Source organism: Orcinus orca, chromosome 1 (assembly GCF_937001465.1).
Source record: "Orcinus orca chromosome 1, mOrcOrc1.1, whole genome shotgun sequence".
NCBI lineage: Eukaryota > Metazoa > Chordata > Mammalia > Artiodactyla > Delphinidae > Orcinus > Orcinus orca.
The window spans coordinates 113,500,342-113,519,181 of record NC_064559.1 but is presented as its reverse complement, the minus strand read 5'-3'; the positions used below and the strand labels follow the sequence as shown (position 1 = coordinate 113,519,181).

At 44.5% G+C, this 18,840-nt stretch overlaps 1 protein-coding gene and 1 long non-coding RNA gene across 2 annotated transcripts in view; one reads left to right on the top strand and one right to left on the bottom strand.

Moving 5' to 3' along the window:
• The window catches only part of LOC101280867 (monocarboxylate transporter 1-like), a 140,806-nt gene that overhangs the window by 69,861 nt on the left and 52,105 nt on the right, over positions 1 to 18,840 (bottom strand). The gene's annotated exons all lie outside the window — the stretch shown is intronic.
• LOC125964595 (uncharacterized) overlaps positions 1 to 18,840 on the top strand; it is a 69,424-nt gene that overhangs the window by 35,622 nt on the left and 14,962 nt on the right. The window contains exon 2 of the long non-coding RNA XR_007477756.1: positions 100 to 6,618. This is a non-coding gene — a long non-coding RNA (uncharacterized LOC125964595). The remainder of the gene's footprint in view (positions 1 to 99; positions 6,619 to 18,840) is intronic.

The following is an 18,840-nucleotide window of genomic DNA, read 5'->3' as shown; positions in this document are numbered from 1 at the left end:
CTGAACCAGGAAGAAATAGAAAATATAAACAGACCAATCACAAGCACTGAAATTGAGACTGTGATTAAAAATCTTCCAACAAACAAAGCCCAGGAGCAGACGGCTTCACAGGCAAATTCTATCAAACATTTAGAGAAGAGCTAACACCCACCCTTCTTAACTCTTCCAAAATACAGCAGAGGGAGGAACACTCCCAACCTCATTCTACGAGGCCACCATCACCCTGATACCAAAACCAGACAAAGATGTCACAAAAAAAGAAAACTACAGGGCCAATATCACCGATGAACATAGATGCAAAAGTCCTCAACAAAATACTAGCAAACAGAATTCAGCAGCATATTGAAAGGATCATATACCATGATCAAGTGGGGTTTATCCCAGGAATGCAAGGATTCTATAATATATGCAAATCAATCAATGTAATACACCATATTAACAAATTGAAGACGAAAAACCATATGATCATCTCAATAGATGCAGAAAAAGCTTTAGACAAAATTCAACACCCATTTTGATAAAAGCTCTCCAGAAAGTCAGCACAGAGGGAACTTACCTCAACATAATAAAGGCCATATATGACAAACACACAGCCCACATTGTTCTCAATGGTGAAAAACTGAAACCATTTCCTCTAAGGTCAGGAACAAGACAAGGCTGCCCACTCTAACAGCTATTATTCAACGTAGTTTTGGAAGTTTTAGCCACAGCGATCAGAGACGAAAAATAAATAAAAGGAATCCAAATTGGAAAAGAAGAAGTAAAACTGTCACTATTTGCAGATGACATGATACTATACATAGAGAGTCATAAAGATGCTACCAGAAAAATAGTAGAGCTAATCAATGAATTTGGTAAAGTAGCAGGATACAAAATTAATGCACAGAAATCTCTTGCATTCCTATACACCAATGATGAAAAATCTGAAAGAGAAATTAAGGAAACACTCCCATTTACCATTGCAAGAAAAAGAAAAAAATACCTAGGGATAAACCTACCTAAGGAGACAAAAGACCTGTAGGCAGAAAACTATAAGACAGTGATGAAATAAATTAAAGATGATAAAAACAGATGGAGAGATATACCATGTTCTTGGATTGGAAGAATCAACGTTGTGAAAATGACTATACTATACAAAGCAATCTACAGATTCAATGCATTCCCTATCAAACTACCAATGTTATTTTTCACAGAACTAGAACAAAAAATTTCACAATTTGTATATAAACACAAAAGACCCCAAATAGCCAAAGCAATCTTGAGAAAGAAAAACAGAGCTGGAGGAATCAGGCTCCCTGACTTCAGACGATATCACAAAGCTACAGTAATCAAGACAGTATGGTACTGGCACAAAAACAGAAATATAGACCAATGGAACAGGATAGAAAGTCCAGAGATAAACCCACCCACATATGGTCACCTTATTTTTCATAAAGGAGGCAAGAATATACAATGGAGAAAAGACAGCCTGTTCAATAAGTGGTGCTGGGGAAAACTGGACAGCTACATGTAAAAGAATGAAATTAGAATACTCCCTAACACCATACACAAAAATAAACTCAAAATGGATTAAAAACCTAAATATAAGGCCAGACACTATGAAACTCTTAGAGGAAAACATAGGCAGAACACTCTATGACATAAATCACAGTAAGATCCTTTTTGACCCACCTCCTAGAGAAATGGAAATAAAATCAAAATAAACAAATGGGACCTAATGAAACTTAAAAGCTTTTGCACAGCAAAGGAAACAATAAACAAGATGAAAAGACAACCTCAGAATGGGAGAAAATATTTGCAAATGAAACAACTGACAAAGGATTAATCTCCAAAATATACAAGCAGTACAGTTCAATATCAAAAAAACAAACAACTGAATCCAAAAATAGGCAGAAGACCTAAATAGACATTTCTCCAAAGAAGATATACAGATTGCCAACAAACACATGAAAGAATGCTCAATATCACTAATCATTAGAGAAATGCAAATCAAAACTACAATAAGGGGGGCTTCTCTGGTGGTGCAGTGGTTAAGAATCCACCTGCCAGTGCAGGGGACACAGGTTTGAGCCCTGGTCCAGGAAGATCCCACATGCCGCAGAGCAACTAAGCCCATGTGCCACAACTGCTGAGCCTGCGTGCCACAACTACTGAAGCCCACATGCCTAGAGCCTGTGCTCCGCAACAAGAAGCCACCACAATGAGAAGCCTGGGCACCACAACGAAAGAGCAGCCCCCACTCGCCGCAACTAGAGAAAGCCCACGCACAGCAACAAAGACCCAACACAACCAAAAATAAAAATAAATAAATGTATAAAAAAAAAAAAAGATGTGTGTAGGATCCCTCCTAGTTATAAGAGGCTGTGTCTCTGGATACCACCTATCCCAGAACCATGCTAAGTGCTGTTATGGTGATGGGGTGGGGAGCGGGTGGGGAGGGGGCAAGCGGAGATCAAAACCATAGTCTATATGCCAGCTGAAAAGTCAGGACAGGCACAAACAGAACTACTTGATAACAACAGAGACAGTCCCCAAAAGGGGGCAGCTATCTGAAGACTTCAACTTGCAGATAGAGTTTAGAGAAGGCAAAAGTGAGTAGGAATTCTCTCCCATGGAATTGGAAAAGATATTCACAAATCATATATGTGAAAAAGGATTACTATAAAGTACTCCTACAACTCAACAACAAAAAACAAACAACCCAATTCAAAAATGAGCAAAAGGTAAAGCAATTATACTCTAATAAAAGTGTTAAAAAAAAATGAGCAAAAGGGAATTCCCTGGAGGTCCAGTGGTTAGGACTCTGCACTTCCACTGCAGTGGGCCCCGGTTCAATCCCTGGTCAGGGAACTAAGGTCCCACAAGCCACACATGTGGCCAAAAACAAAACAAAGAAAACAAGACAAAAATGAGCAAAAGACTTCACAGTTCTCCAAAGAAGATATACAAATGGCCAATAAGCTCATGAAAAGATGCTCAGTGTCACTATGGCACTAGCCACTCGAGAAAATGCAAATCAAAACCACAGTGAGATACCATTTCACATGGCCCATCCATTAGGATGTCTATATCAAACAAAGAAAAAGAAAGAAAGAAAGAAAAGAACAAGCTGTGACAAGGATGTAGAATAATTGGAACCTGGTGCATTGCTGGTGGGAATTAAAAATAGTTTGGCATTTGAAACATGTGATCCAGCAATTCCACTGCTGGTTATATACACAAAATAACTGAAAGCAGGGACTCAGATATTTGTATACTCATGTTCATAGCAGCATTATTTACAATACCCAAAAGGTGGAAACAACCCAAATGTTCATCAACAGATGAATAAGCAAAATGTGATATATACATACAATGGAATATTATTCAGCCTTAAAAAATAATGAAATTCTGATACATGCCACAACATGGGTGAACTTTGAAAGCATTTTGCTAAGTGAAATAAGCCAGTCACAAAAGGAAAAATTATGTATGATTCCACCTATATGAGATACCAAGAGCAGTCAAATTTAGAAAGACGCCAAGTAGAATGGTGGCTGCCAGGGACTGGGGAGAGGAGGGAATAGGAAGTTGTTGTTTAATAGGTATAGAGTTTCAGTTTTGCAAGGTGAAAAGAGTCTCGCAGATTGGTTGCACAATGTGAATGTACTTAACACTATTGAACTGTACACTTAAAAATGATTAAGATGGTAAATTTAATGTTATGTGCATTTTACTGCAATATAAAAATTTAAAAAGAGAAAAAGAAGTAGTGGAGCTAGGATTCAAATCCAGGACATCTGATGACAATATGTGCTCTTAACACTAGGTTACACTAGTCTTGCAGGTAATCACTAGTCCATGAGCATTAGAAGGTAGTTTATCTGTCACCCTGTCTTGCCAGAGGATGTCCCTTGGGTTCCACCTATATGAGGTATCCAGTATAGGCAAATTCATAGGCAGAGAGAATAGAATAGAGGTTACCAGGGGCTGGAAGGAGGAAGGAATGGGGAGTTATTTTTTAATGGATACAGATTTTTTCTGTTCGGGATAATAAAAAAGTAGACCTCACACCATAAAACATTCTTTTCTCTTGTGACATGATCCACTAACTTAATAGTGCAAATGGCATTGCCAGGATAAACACTCTTCTGATCACTACTTCCTTGAAATTCATGAGGATTCTTCAGTTCATAATGACGTTATAGTTCATTTGGACCCAGACTTACCTATATTCTTGTGTCCTAATAAAGCCCAAACTGAAGATCTCCACAGAGGTCCCTCAGGGGTTTACTTAAGCACCCACCTACTTTTCACAAATTCTTACTAGGACTTTAAAGACCTTAGATTACCTTGTTATTTTATGTTCATCCAATACATAGTTAACATTTTGCTTCATTCTAAAGATGAAGTGAGCTCTAGGACTGGTATCAATCCATTTAATTTTTTAGCTAGAATATCATAAGTTTCCAAAGAAAAGTTTTTGTCAAACCAAAGTTCATTGCCTAGGTCATGATTTATACCAAGAAGGCAAAGCTCTCACTTGCAGACTATCTGCAAACCATTCATTTTCCAGGCTCACTATCAAACAAGAGGATTCTTGACTAGGACTCCTAGTTATTGCCAGCAATGGATTCCCAACTTTTCTGAAATTGCTATTTAATGAAGTTCTCAGTAACTCACCCTCTTCTATGAAAACCTAAACATGACCAGGCATTGTGTGATATAAATTTAGCTCTCCAACCACCTCCTTCAATCTGGAACTAACTAATTATTATAAACCTTTTTTTTGTTTGTACATGAGCAACCTGGACAGGCCCTTGGTGTTCTGACTCAATTTTATAGGAATCTGATTCAGTTCTGACTCAAAAGCATGGAGACCAATTGCTTACCACAGCCTCCTCTAATTATAGCTTTATAATAACTTTTTTAATGTTGATTTTTTAAATTGGCTGCCATTCAAACCCTGGTGGATTGCAAAATGCCCCTTCTTGTCCTCCCATTCACCCTGGCCGGGCCTCCCTTTCACTGGGGACCTGTCTTAGCTCTTTCAAGCTGCTATAACAAAATACACAGACTGCATAGCTTATAAACAACAGAAATTTATTTCTCACAGTACTAGAAGTTTGATGTCCAAGATCAGGATGCTAGCACGATTGGGTGAGGGCTTTTTTCTGGGTCAGAGATGTCTCATTGTGTCCTCACATGGCTAGGGATCTCCTGGATCCTCTTTTATAAGGCACTAATACCATTTGTGAGGATCCCCACCACAGTTGAAGCACCTCCCAAAGCCACCACCTACTAATACCACCACCTTTGGGGTTAAGATTTCAACATGAATGTGTGGGGTTCACAGACATTCAGACCATGGCAGAGCCTGTTCTCATTGGCTATCGGCTAATTCTCTCTTAAATGAGTCAGCCAGTCTCTCTCTAGTTGCCCGGCCAGTCTTCAGGTGGTGCTGCCACAAGAAGCCTAAGAAGTCAACCTGGAAGTTTAATTTAGACCTTACTCATCCAGTAGAAGATAGAATTTTTATTTATTTATTTATTTATCTATCTATCCATTTATTTATTCATTTATTTATTCATTTATTATTTATTTATTTAGCGGTACGCGGGGCTCTCACTGTTATGCCCTCTCCCGCTGCGGAGCACAGGCTCCGGACGCGCAGGCTCAGCGGCCATGGCTCACGGGCCCAGCCGCTCTGCGGCATGTGGGATCCTCCTGGACTGGGGCACGAACCTGTGTCCCCTGAATCGGCAGGCGGACTCTCAACCACTGAGCCACCAGGGAAGCCCATGGCAGGCAGATTCTTAACCGCTGCGCCACCAGGGAAGCCCATGAGTGCTTTTTGAATTCACAGCAAACAGTACTTCTGTCTCCCAAGCAACTCGTCTGTAAAATGTTTCACGTCAACTACATTTGGGTATGACGAGCATGGAAACGATAAAAGGCACACAAATCAAAATTATACTGTTTCCTAAGCATGCTATAGTATCAATTTTATATTTAATTACATTGAGTTTTGACGTGTACAGAATTCCATCAAAATGTCTCTGTGTAATTTCATGGGAAGTACATTTAACCTAAGCTCTATTTGGCTTATCTTGAAGGAACCATTCTCCGAGCTTGTTTGCCCAGCTGCTGCCTGGAATGCGGTGTGGGGCTGGGATGAAATCAGTGATGGGGTTGGTGGGTGATCAGCCAGCCTTGGACAGAATATTTCAAATAACCACCTGTATATTACTTTATAAGCTTCTGCAGTTTTGACTTTAATAGATTTTTAATATTTTAACACGTTTAAAGTTCATATGCTTTTAGTTTTTGCACAAAGGCCCAGACTGACTGGATCCAAGTATTTTTTTGTCCTGCTATTGCAATGAGAAACTATAGGATTTGTTTGTAGTTCCATCGTCATCACTGAACAGTGGTGCCTGTGGCCAGTCTTCCTGGGCCCCGCTAAGATGGACACTGCAGCACGACTCAGAGGTTGGCCACATCTGGTTATTTGACTGTGTCAGCTCTACATACTCCACTGACATGGCTAATTTCAGAGCCATCCCCAGAGACCTGGCTCCTTGCTTCTCCTAGGCAGCTGTGAAGACTGGACATCATAAAGGAGCTAGTCAAGGCCATGTAAGTACCTCTAGAATTCAAATTCCGAGCTCTTTTCTATTAATAGACAAACAGCACTGACACTTGAAACATGCCACTAATTAAGTGCCCAGATGTATAGAAAAAATAAGTAAATAAAGTTATGCTTAAAATAGGTCCTTGGGCTTCCCTGATGGCACAGTGGTTAAGACTCCACCTGCCAATGCAGGGGACACGGGTTCGAGTTCTGGTCTGGGAAGATCCCACATGCCATGGAGCAACTAAGCCTGTGAGCCACAACTACTGAGGCTACGCTCTAGAGCCCGCGAGCCACAACTACTGAGCCCACGTGCTGCAACTACTGAAGCCCGCACGCCTAAAGCCCGTGCTCTGCAACAAGAGAAGCCACTGCAATGAGAAGCCCGCGCACTGCAACAGAGAGTAACCCTGCTGGCCGCAACCAGAGAAAGCCCACGTGCAGCGACGAAGACCCAACACAGCCAAAAATAAATAAATAATAATAATAATAGGCCCTCAGTAGATAGGCAATGAATAAGAAGAGATAACTCACAAACAGAAAATAAAAAGAGTAGACTACTACACACAAGTGGAAAGGAAAATGTTAATCTTTAAGAAATTTCTTCAAGTGTGACAGCATTTAATTAATGAAAAAAAATTACATTTCCCACCCCGGTCTGTGCTCCTGGGACCCACCATTCTGTTGGGATTTTCTTGGGCAGGGTGTCATCTAAGATGATCTAAGAATAATTTTTTATATAAAAATGTCTCAATTCTTAAAAACTTAGAAAAATGTTTAATGAAAATGCCCAATTCTGATGAAGCTGGGGTGAAATACGCATACTCATCTAGGGCTGCAGTGGCTCAAGTTGATACGAAATAGGCTTGAAAAGCCAGAATTCCATGAAAAAAATAATGCAGAACAGAGTAGATTTTGTATTATATTACTTTCAGAATATATTGGATTGGTCAAAAAGTTTATTCGGGTTTTTCCGTAAGATGTATGGAAAGACCCAAACAAAGTTTTTGGCCAATCCAATATGTTTAATAGTTTAATTTCCTTAATAGTAAATTAACATGTACATGATAACCAACTACAGAAAGGTCCAGGTTGGGCTTACAGTCTTTTTGAGGTAGTCAGTTCTGTGGAATCCAGGGAGTTATCTTACTGCTCCAGCTCTTCCAACCAATTCGAGTGTCCTGTAATAAATCCCTTTCTACTTAAAGCACCTTGAACACCCAGAGGGGTTTCAGTTCCTTGTGCAGAACACTAAGCACTGAATGGGTTTGACAACATTGCCCAAAGGAGCAGTGTTAAGAGACTCAACAGGATGAAAACAGCATTCTAACATGAGAGACTAGGACAGCTTATTACTGTGAGCTTCTCTCGTGGCAACCTAAATCCCTCCTAATGCTAAAAAGCCTATTTACTTCTTGTCAATCCCTTGATGAATAGCTACAATGTTGAGCTCCAATTCAGGTGTCAGAAATTAACATTTCTGCTAGAGAAAGGTGCATCTGAGCCCAGACTGACCGTGCCTGGGACATGACCATGGCCCTCCCTACCCCACGGAATGGTGATTGACAGGCCCTCATGGTGAGTCCCTGGGATAAGTTTTCTGCAGTTGGATAATACACTTGGCCACATTAGACTTGTCCCTTGATGCTAATATCCATCTAGTTGACACTGTGCTGCAAAATATACTAATACACACGATGGGTGATCAGCTACCAATAAATCATGCTGTTGTTCTACTCTGATCACCTGTCATAAAATATTCAGAGCTAAAAATGCCTTTCAGTTTAAATGGTCACTAGGGCTTTAGTCCAGTTCAATAGTAAGTTCAGGTTTTATTATACTTTTGCACAGGCTAGATGTGGAGCACAAACTGAGGAGTTCCAGGAGAAGCACCAAATGGCCCACCCCACACGGAAGGTGAGGACCTATGCTGTGCAGGAACATATGATGGGAGGAAAGGCCAGAGCCCTCCATTTGGCTATTCCTATCCCTAGCCTGACACTGGCTCTGCTGAGAGGCTCATCTGGTCATGGGAAGCCAGCCAGATGGGGGCATTTTAGGATGTGTTCCCTAGTTTTTTACTGTAAGCATTCAAAATGTTTCCAGTCTTTTGTGGTCATATAAGGAGACGATAGAGTGGAGGAAATCTATATGAACATAGCTGGGATTGGAGCTCAAATTACCAAGCGTGCCATCATGCGTAGGAAACCCTGGATGACTGGAGATTTGGGAAGGCTCAGTTCAGATATCCTGTCACTAATAGAGATGGTGAGCATGTGCGTAAGTCATGTCTGAGGAGCTGTGGTCCTGACTGGCTGGTGGTGAATGTGGGAAGTACGAAGGGTGAATTGACAGGAAGGAGTGAATCTGGGACTCTGTGTCTGGAATGTGGAGAGTGGTCTGTGTCCTGCACAGAGCCCAGTGATGAATGGGTTTGAGAGCACAAACCAAAGAGAGCAGTGTCAGAGACTCAACATGATGAAAACAGCAGTCCAGCAAGAGCAATTAGACCTTTCAGGTTTTCTCTAACTTTTGTTCATTTTTAGGACATGGTTAGAGCCAAAGAAGAATTGGTAAAGGAATCAGGGTTGGGACTAGGGTGATGCAAATGAGGCCCCTAGGGCACAAAACTTAAGGAGGTACTCACCCTCTGGGACCAGCTCTACATCTGTATGACCTTGAGAGTGAGTATCTCCTTAAATGTATGCCTCCTTGCCTCGAGGTTATCCTGGCCCTGGTAGGGAAATCTTCAGACCACTAAATAGCCTAGGCTCCCCCATCACTCGTGTCCCCACGTCCTTTTCTCCTGTTTCCCAGGTCTCTGAATTTTCCCTCACTGCCCACCCCAGGGACAGTACCATAAGAATCTAATCTTAAATTAGATTTGAAATGAAGGGCAGTGCCAGTTAGGTCCATTAAAGCCTCCCTGTATGCTCCCCTGCCTGGACCAAAGATGGATACGGGGAAAGTGATTTCCGAGATGGAGATATCTTCCTCACCTCCACTCCCTGAATCCAAGCCCAGCTGAACACCGAAATGGTTTCTCATTCTAATTTTTTATTTTTTATTTATTTTTTTATTTTTTTTACAACCCTCATTCTAATTTTTTTTTGGCTGCAGCACACAGCTTGCAGGATCTTAGTTTCCCGACCAGGGGACCAGGGATCAAAACTTCGCCCTAGACAGTGAAAGCCCGGAATCCCAACCACTGGACAACCAGAGAATTCCCTCTCATTCTAATTCTGACCTCCCCTCACTCTTGCGTCTCGTCCCATCCTTGCGTCAGTTTAGTTTAGGCCACTCAAGTGCTTTCACTAAGGGTTCCCTTCACTGTCAGTAGGCTGCTCCATTCTGGTCTCAGAGCTAATAAATTGATCCGCTTTCTCCAATATGACAGCTACCTTCTTCCCTTAATCTTTGCTCTACTCAGCCACCTCTTGGCTCTAGGACAACTCTCAGGTGCCTCCTAGGGTGAAAGAAAAAGCTTTACCACTCAGAGTGATCTTAGGCAGTTGGCAAACAACCAAGTGTGGGATCTCAAGAAATCTTCCCACCTCCTATCAAATAATTCCTATTTTACTTCTCAGATGTATACCTCTTTTTTATTGTTTTGTTTTGTTTTTCTGTTTTGTTTTTTTGTGGTATGCGGACCTCTCACTGTTGTGGCCTTTCCCGTTGCGGAGCACAGGCTCTGGACGCGCAGGCTCAGCGGCCATGGCTTACGGGCCCAGCGGCTCTGCAACATGTGGGATCTTCCCGGATCGGGGCACGAACCCGTGTCCCCTGCATCGGCAGGCGGACTCTCAACCACTGCGCCACCAGGGAAGCCCTCAGATGTATACCTCTTGATAAGAATGCAAATACCCCTGGGAAGGCAAATACTTTAATCTGTCCTCAAGCAAGCCTTATATGAATAAAGGAGATGAGAATAGATTTTGGTAGAGAGTTTGAGGCCTTGGGTACCTTGAGTTAAAGAGGCTTCTGAAGGACAACCTGGGTGTTCCAAATGTGACAGTCACAATTTCGCAGAGAGCCTTCCTCAAAGTTCCCCGCTCATCACTCCCCTACTTTCCACCTACTTCCCTTATCTTGTCACCTCCTCTCCTGGCAAGTCAGTGCGGGTTGTTGGCAGGAAACCCCTGCGCCTTGCTATAAGATCTCTCCAGAGCGCTGCTTGAATGTGCTCATGATGTGGCAGCTGACTTCTGTGGAGAAAAGGATGCCAGAGAGCAAGAAGCAGCCCCCTTTTCCTTTGATGTCCTAATCTCTCACACACCGTCATTTCTACCACATTCTGTTCAACGGAAGTGAGTTGTGAGATTTAGCCCACAACCTAAAGGGAGACGAATTAGGCTCCACCTTTGAAGAAAAGCAGATCAAAAAATCTGTGGACATATTGTACTTAAGTCATGAGATGAGTCACTGTTATGGCCCATCATAGTTCAAACCATCAGTAGGTCCTGTTGCTCTACATTCAAAATGTATCTCAAATCTGACTGTTACCGAGTCCAAGCTCGCTCTGCTCGCCGCACCACAGGCCAGTGAATTGGAGACGAGGTGCTGAGGCAAGGAATACGACTTCACTGGGAAAGCCGGCAGACCGAGATGGCAGACTCGTGTCTCTGATGAACCATCTTATCTGGGTCTGGATGCCAATTTCTTTTATAGAATTAGAGAGGGAGAGGCGGTGAGAAGTCAAGTAAAAGGGCCATCAGTCTTGCAAAACATCTCCCGGAATGACCAGCCTGGGTGAGGGGATGCGTTAGTTTCTTTTTTCTTGCATCCATTCAGAGGTGGGCAGGGTTCCCTGAGGCAGGCCATTTTGTATGATTATAATAACAAAAGCAACGAAAAGCAAAGGTTAAAGTCAGAGAAACAGATCCAACGTGGAGTCCGATTTAGCTCTTCCCTGTTACATGACCGTATTTTTTCATTTTCTTTATTAAGTTATGATTCATACACAGGAAAATTTACCCTTTTGTGGGTATAGTACTGCAAGTTTTGGCAAACATATAAAGTCATGTAACTAACATCACAGTAAAGATAGGAGAACAGTCCTATTAATGCAAAAACTTCCCCCATGACCCTCAATGGGAAAGTAGGGAAAGTTCTACTGGGCTTTCTGATGCTAATGGAAATAGGCAGTGGTAGCTGAATTTGCAGGAAACTCCCTGGGAAGAGGGGGTATTGGTATTTTCAGGAGGCTCTCCTTTACTCAGATAAGTGAAGTTCAGATAAGATTTCTTTCTGTATCTTAAAATTTTAACTTTACCAATTCTGGGAGTTCCAGTGAGTCGCCACACCTCTCACCCTCCAGGAGGCTAGACTGGCTTTCTTATTTGGCACTCCACAGGCTGTGTTCCGAAAGAAAACAGAAGCTGCAAACGTCTGGAGACCTAGGCTCTGGAACACATGCTGAGACAGGAGCGAAGGGGGCGGGGCACAACCCTTAAAGAATGACACAGCTGTTGAGAAAAACTGGATAGGACAAAAGCTGGTTAGAACTGATTAGTCCCAAGACAGCAGAAGATTCGACTTCCAGGGGTCACTAAGCCTTATTATATGCTCACTGTAACACATTAGCACATGCTACATGACACACCCGCTTGTGCCATGACAGTTCCGAGGCCCACCATAAAAGGCCAAAAAGTGGGCGGTGGTCCAATTCCTAGAAATCCCTGCCCCTTCCCCCCACCCCCCGCAAATAGTTGGAATAATCCTCTCACTCGTTAGCCTATGAAACTACCCACCCCATATTTCAGGGCCGCTCTCTCCTTCTGAGATGGACCGCATTCTGCCTATGGAATGTGCATCTCTCTCAGTAAACCTGCTTTCGCTTTGCTGTGGCTCGCTCTTGATTCTCTCCTGTGCGAAGCCAAGGACTCTCACTAGGTGGCCCATCCCAGCAACTCGCTCGAGACATAGGACACGACCATCCAATTGCGCCTGTTTTCCTGTAACATCTTTACAAAGGAAGAGGAAGAAGGTGGTCTTCTCCCCTCCTCACTTTTCCTTTGACTATAAAAATGTAGCCAACTTAGTTCTCGGGGCAGAGCCCTTTTGCCTGCCCGCTTCTATCTTTTACAAGCATCCTATAGTAATAAATCTACTTCTTACCTATCACTTTGCCTCTCACCAAATTCCTTCTGCACCGAGACATAAAGAACCTGAGCTTCATTAAGTCCTGAGACGTGTTGTGCGGTTTCAATACATTATCCATTCCACTACATTCTACTGGTCAAAGCAAGACACAAGAACAGGCCAGACTCAAAGATTGCAGAAATAGACTCTACCTCTGAGGGAGGATGAGCAAAGAATCTGTGGCCATAATCTTCCACAAAGCGTTTGACTGGAATATGGGGTAGGTGAAGGCAAATCACCCCGTGTCTTACTGAGCTGGTGTCTTGAAGGAGCCATAAACCTCTCTCCCTCCCTACTGCTCTGCCCCCTTTAGCAGGAGATCTGCAAAAGCCTCCGATTTTCACCCTAAGCTCCCAGCATCTCTCTGCTCTCCACCTTCTCGCAACCTCTCTCTGCTCTGTAGCTGAGCTACAGCCAAGATCTATGATCTTGGGCATATCACTTTTCCTCTCTGGCCCCCCCAACTCAGATACCCATTCTTCTCCCCACCTCATGCCCTATAGGCCTCCTCACCTTCCTCTCACAGAGAAGTCAGCTCAGAGTGAGTTGAGTGGAGAATTAGGAAAGCTCTTTGAGGCTTCTTGGAATTCCCAGTCACAAAAGAAAATTTGGGATCACAAAACTGTTGGGGTGAAATTTGAACAATAGAATGGAGGGGTTTGGTAGGGTCACTCACAAGAAGCGGCATGGGAGGGAACTAAAACCAGGAAGTTACCTTTAACTTCTCTGCCTCAGAGGGGCCACATGCTGCCCTAGGCCTTAACCTTTGGGACTAGTCGACTTTCTAGGATGATAGCAACTAATAGCCCATAATTACCCATGATGACTTCACAGGGCTCAGCTCAGGTAGGAGCCCAGGCATTTCCAGGTAATGGTTTTCCTTCCTTTTTAATTTTGAGTGTATTAGCTCCCTGTATGGATCGAAAGGCATTTATTAACACAAGTACCTTTGATAATTAGGTTGGTTTTGACTCATGTGCTATTTATTAACTACTTCAGTCAGTATGGGTAAGAGCCCTGCTTCTGGGTCAAGACAAGAGAAGGAGACAGAAAACTCAAGTTTTCTCAAAAGGAGTCCTTGGTGTCCAGAGAAGACAGAGGGAGCTTTGTCGTTGTGCTCCTGGGGGAAGGGGAAAAGCAGGAGGCAGACCCTTGAGGGGACAACTGGAAGGGACAACACCCACGGGCTGAGCCCCTGCTAATGAGGCTTACAACCAGGGAATGCATCAGGGATTAATGCCCACACTTCTATCCATGTAAGGAAAAACAGTAAGACTTTGAAATTAAGTGGGAGTCCTGACCTGGATGGCTCATAGATCCAGGTAATCTCTGCCTGGTTTGTCCTTTTTAAATTTATTTATTTTTTATACAGCTGGTTCTTATTAGTTATCTATTTTACACATATTAGTATATACCTGTCAATCCCAATCTCCCAGTTCATCCCACCACCACCGCCCCCGCTTTCCCTCCTTGGTGTCCGTATGTTTGTTCTCTACATCTGTGTCTATTTCTGCCTTGCAAACCGGTTCATCTGTTGCCTGGCTTGTCTTTGACTAGGCTATTCTACACCTTGTAGAGGTAAAAGTCTAAATACTCATAGTAGGGCAATGAATTCCTTCCTAAGAAATGCAACCTGTGGCCATTTCACAGTGGATGCAACTGATTCCTATGGCTATTGACCAATTTTGCCAGTTCTTCCAGTTTGCAGCTGTTCATTAATTCATTTCCACATTCCTTATCTGGCTATAAACCTGTGGTTCTTTGAGATTTTTTAGACTTGGTCGTAATATCCCAGCGTTTCCTCATTAATTAATGAGTTAAGTTTTTGGCACAGGTGCATTTTATATCTGAGTAAGTTGTCGCGCATTAATCCTTTAACATCTTACAGAGAAGGATAAGGAGGTCCAGAGAGGAGATGGGACTTTCCTAAGATCACACAGCTTGTTTGTGCCAAAGCCATGACCAGAACCCAGGTTTTTGGGGTTTTTTTGCGGTTCGCGGGCCTCTCACTGTCGTGGCCTCTCCCGTTGCGGAGCACAGGCTCCGGACACGCAGGCTCAGCGGCCATGGCTCAGGGGCCCAGCCGCTCCGCGGCATGTGGGATCTTCCCGGACCGGGGCACGAACGCGCGTCCCCCGCATCGGCAGGTGGACTCTCCACCACTGCGCCACCAGGGAAGCCCCCAGGTTCTTTTGACTGTTGTATGTTTAGTAATCCCTGACGTGCATCACAGGGTTGTCACGAGGACCGGAAGGTAGAAGAGAGAAGAGAACATGGTGTAAAAAGTGAGAGGTGAGGGGTTCTTGTGTCGGGGGTGGGGGGTGGGGAGAGGAGGCTCACTGGGTCCTGGGTTCCAGCCCCACATACTAGGCGTGTGAGCACAGGCAGGTCACTTGTCTTCCCTCGGTCTCATGACCTGCCCTGCTTACCTCACAGGGCCCTGGGGAAGGGGAAGCGAGGTGAGGGAGGATACCTGAGAAAGAGCTCTGGTGATTTTTACAATGTACTTTCATATTCTTTGATACTCCTCTCTTCAAGAGGTGGAGCCTCATTCCCCTTAGCTTGCATATGGGCTGGATTTTGTTAGAAGTGACTCACTTCTAACAGAATAAAGCAGAAGTAAGTGTGTGTTTTGTGTGTGACTAAGGTCATGAAACAGCATGGTGGCTTCCACTTGGCTACACTCTCTCTCTCTCAGACTTCTCTGGCGGAAAGCCAGCCGCCCTGTCTTGAGAATACTCAGACAGCCCCGTGGAGAGGCCCTCGTGAGGAATGGAGCCCTCCAGCCAAGAGCCACCTGTAGTGAGTTTGAGAGATTTCAGGGCTTCTTTCAAGGAAAAAGATGACCAGGAGGTTGGCGATAGCAAACAGGGAGCTTTATTTGGGCTTTCACAGGCGTGCACGCAGGGGAAGCCCTTTACAGCATGAGACCTTCCGCAGGCGATCGCTTGGGGCCACCACCCAGAAGAGGAGGGCAAGGAGAGGCAGATGGAGAGGGTCCTTCATACCTAGATGATGTTGTCCAGTAACATGATGGGGAGCCTTGAGGTGAGAGAGCTCCAAGGGGCAGTGGTGGCTTGGGCTGTTCAGTGGCACCGGAGTTTATTGTACTAATGGCTAGCAGATTTGGCACGCGGTATCCTGGGGAATGCAAAACAGGCAGGGTCCAAATGGCTAAAGGTGTATTTAAAACAACTGGGTGTGTCAAATAAATAGTTAATATTTTTATTTTATTTATTTATTTGGCTGTGTTGGGTCCCAGCTGTGGCACGCAGGATCTTCGTTGCGGCATGTGGGATCCTCCACCGCGGCTTGCGGGCTCTTTGTCGCGGCATGCAGGCTTCTCTCTAGTTGTGGCACACGGGCTCAGTAGTTGCAGCATGTGGGCTCCAGAGCACATGGGCTCAGTAATTGCAGCACGTGGACTTAGTTGCCCCCCGCCCCCCCGCTCCACCTGGCCTGTGGGATCTCAGTTCCCTGACCAGGGATCGATCCCGCGTCCCCTGCCTTGGAAGGCAGATTCCTAACCACTGGACCGCCAGGGAAGTCCCTGGGTGTCTAAAAATTTGAGTTTGCACCAGCATGCTTTTGAGCCAACGGTCCCAGTTGGCTGTGAGGGGCCATCTTTGCCTCATTATGTAACTGTGTCAGTCTTAGAAGCCGATTCTTTAATCCCAATCAAGCCTCAGGCGACTGTAGTCCCAAAAGAACTTTGAAACTTCACGAGAGACTCTGAGCCACAACAGCGCAGAGACTTGGCTCCCAAATTCCCGACCCTCGGACACTATGTGAGATGTAAACGCTTTTCGTTTTAAGCTGCTAAGCTTTAGGGTCTTTGCTCTGCAGCAGTAGATAGCTAATACAAATGCCTTGAGAAGCAAAGCCCATCGAGTTGCAGGAAAGGCTGGCTTTGTGCTTACTCCCTCTTTCTCCCAGGAGGCCGAGGGTGCTGCTTTGAAACAGACAAGGCACAAATCCATCAGAATCAGCCACTTTTCACTTGCTTCTAGATTATTTAGGCCTCCTTTGCCTTCATCCCAACGCCAGACCTTTTAAAATGTTAAGCCTTTAAATAGGCCTGGGCTTCAGCTTGGGAAATGACATTTCTCTTTCATCCCTGCCACACTCTCCTCTGCCCAAAGCCAGGAAGGTCTCGGAGGAAGCTCGTCTCTGCCCTGATTGATTTTCCCCCTCAGCTGTGGCTCCATGTCATTGGCTCTGACTGGGTCCTAATTAGGGAATTGGCTTCCCCATTTCTTGTCCTGGGAGCTGGAGATGGCACTGCACTGCCAAGGTGGGAGACACCTCCATGCCCTTCCATTCTCACCCCCCTCAGCCAGGATGTTCTTTCAGAAGTCTGGCCTGAATCTCTCCTGGTGCAGCTTAAATCTGCACCCTTCTCTCTTTCTCCACGAAGGAGTTTCTTCCCAGCAAATACAGCCTCCTATTTGCTTGGTCACAGCTGGCGATCTGAGCCGAGCCTCCTCTCACTCCCAGCACAGCCTGCTGACCCCCTCCCAGAAGAGGACAGAGCCCACACTGTGTGAGGCGTGTCCTGCGCTCCCAGATGCCTCATCATCATCCATCTCTTGTTTCCCTTGCGGCCCCAGGGAAGCCGGGGAAGCCTCTGGGGATCCCTGTGCTCAGTTCTCAGTCCTGAGCTCAGTTCTCAGCTCTGTCCTCTGCTCTCCCGGAGTGGCTCCCCTGGACCTCCGTGTGCTCACTTGCAAGTCCGTCTCTCAGGGCTGCGGAAGCTTGAGTCTCCATCTGACCCGTAGGAAAGCCAAGACATGCAGGTTATGGTCCAGCTCAGCCGGGTCCCCAGGACTGGAGTTCCTGCTCAGGGCTCAATCCCCAAGACAGCTGGGCCTGCCAGAGTCCTGGTGGGATTGGTCTGTTTCCTCTACCCCTTCTTCTCTGCCCTCCTCTGAGAGGCCTGTAGAAGGGGTGAGTAAGGGAGGGGAATCCTGAGTCAGATACTCTATCTTCTATTATCATCGAAAAGTTCCAGGAGAAACCAGCTCATTCCAATTCTCACCATGCACAGGCCTTAAGTAAAACTTAAAATCCTATTTCCTTTCTTTTGTGGGTAAGCAATTAGTGAATGGTCTGTTAATAATGATGGAGATCAGAATTGTGATTTGTTTGGGAGTTTGTTTTTTAAATTTTTTTCCACTTTCTCTGAGAATTGGCTTCAGTGCAGGAGAGGAACAAGAAAAAAGGAAACTAATGTTTAGTGAGTATCTGTTAAATGCAGCAGGATTCCTTGTCAAGGGTTCTCATGAAGTTGTTACCAGTTGAACAGTGCCTGTTGCCCCATCTTACATATAGGGAGAACATATGATGTGCTTTTGACCAACACAAGACCTCAGTGCAACTGTAGGTATCTCCATTCAGAGCACCAGTAAGCCTTCCTCAGGTGAGGCTGGCCTCATGCTTCCCCAGGGACACAAAAATTTATCTGGCTGGGCTGGGATCCACGGACATGTGGGTTTTCCCACTGCCTAGCTCTGTGCCCTAAGCCTCTTTCACCTCCCAGGCCCTGGGCCCCTCCACACACATGCCTCAGGGAGGCCTCTGTGGAATTCGGAGATGTGAATGAACAGGATATTGTATACAATGCAGGTAAGAATATAAACTGGAAACAAGTTGACAGTCTCTTGTTAAATGGAACATTTGTGTACCCTAATACCTAGTATCTTATTTCTTACACATACATAGAGAAATTTTAGAACTGTATACCAGGACACATGCACAAAACGTATTCAATGCTTGGTATCATTGTTCAAATGGCAAAGGAGTAGAAACAGTCTCAGCATCTATCAGAAGGAGAATGGGTAAATAAATTATGGCATATTCACACTGTATCAGTTGAGATCCAGTCTGGAAAGCAGAAGCCACACTTTCTCTTTTTTTTTTTAATTTTTATTTATTTATTTTTGGCTGCATTGTGTCCTCGTTGCTGCACGTGGCATTTCTCTAGTTGTAGCAAGCGGGGGCTACTCTTCATTGCGGTGTGCGGGATTCTCTTGTTGCAGAGTACGGGCTCTAGGTGTGCGGGCTTCAGTAGTTGTGACATGTGGGCT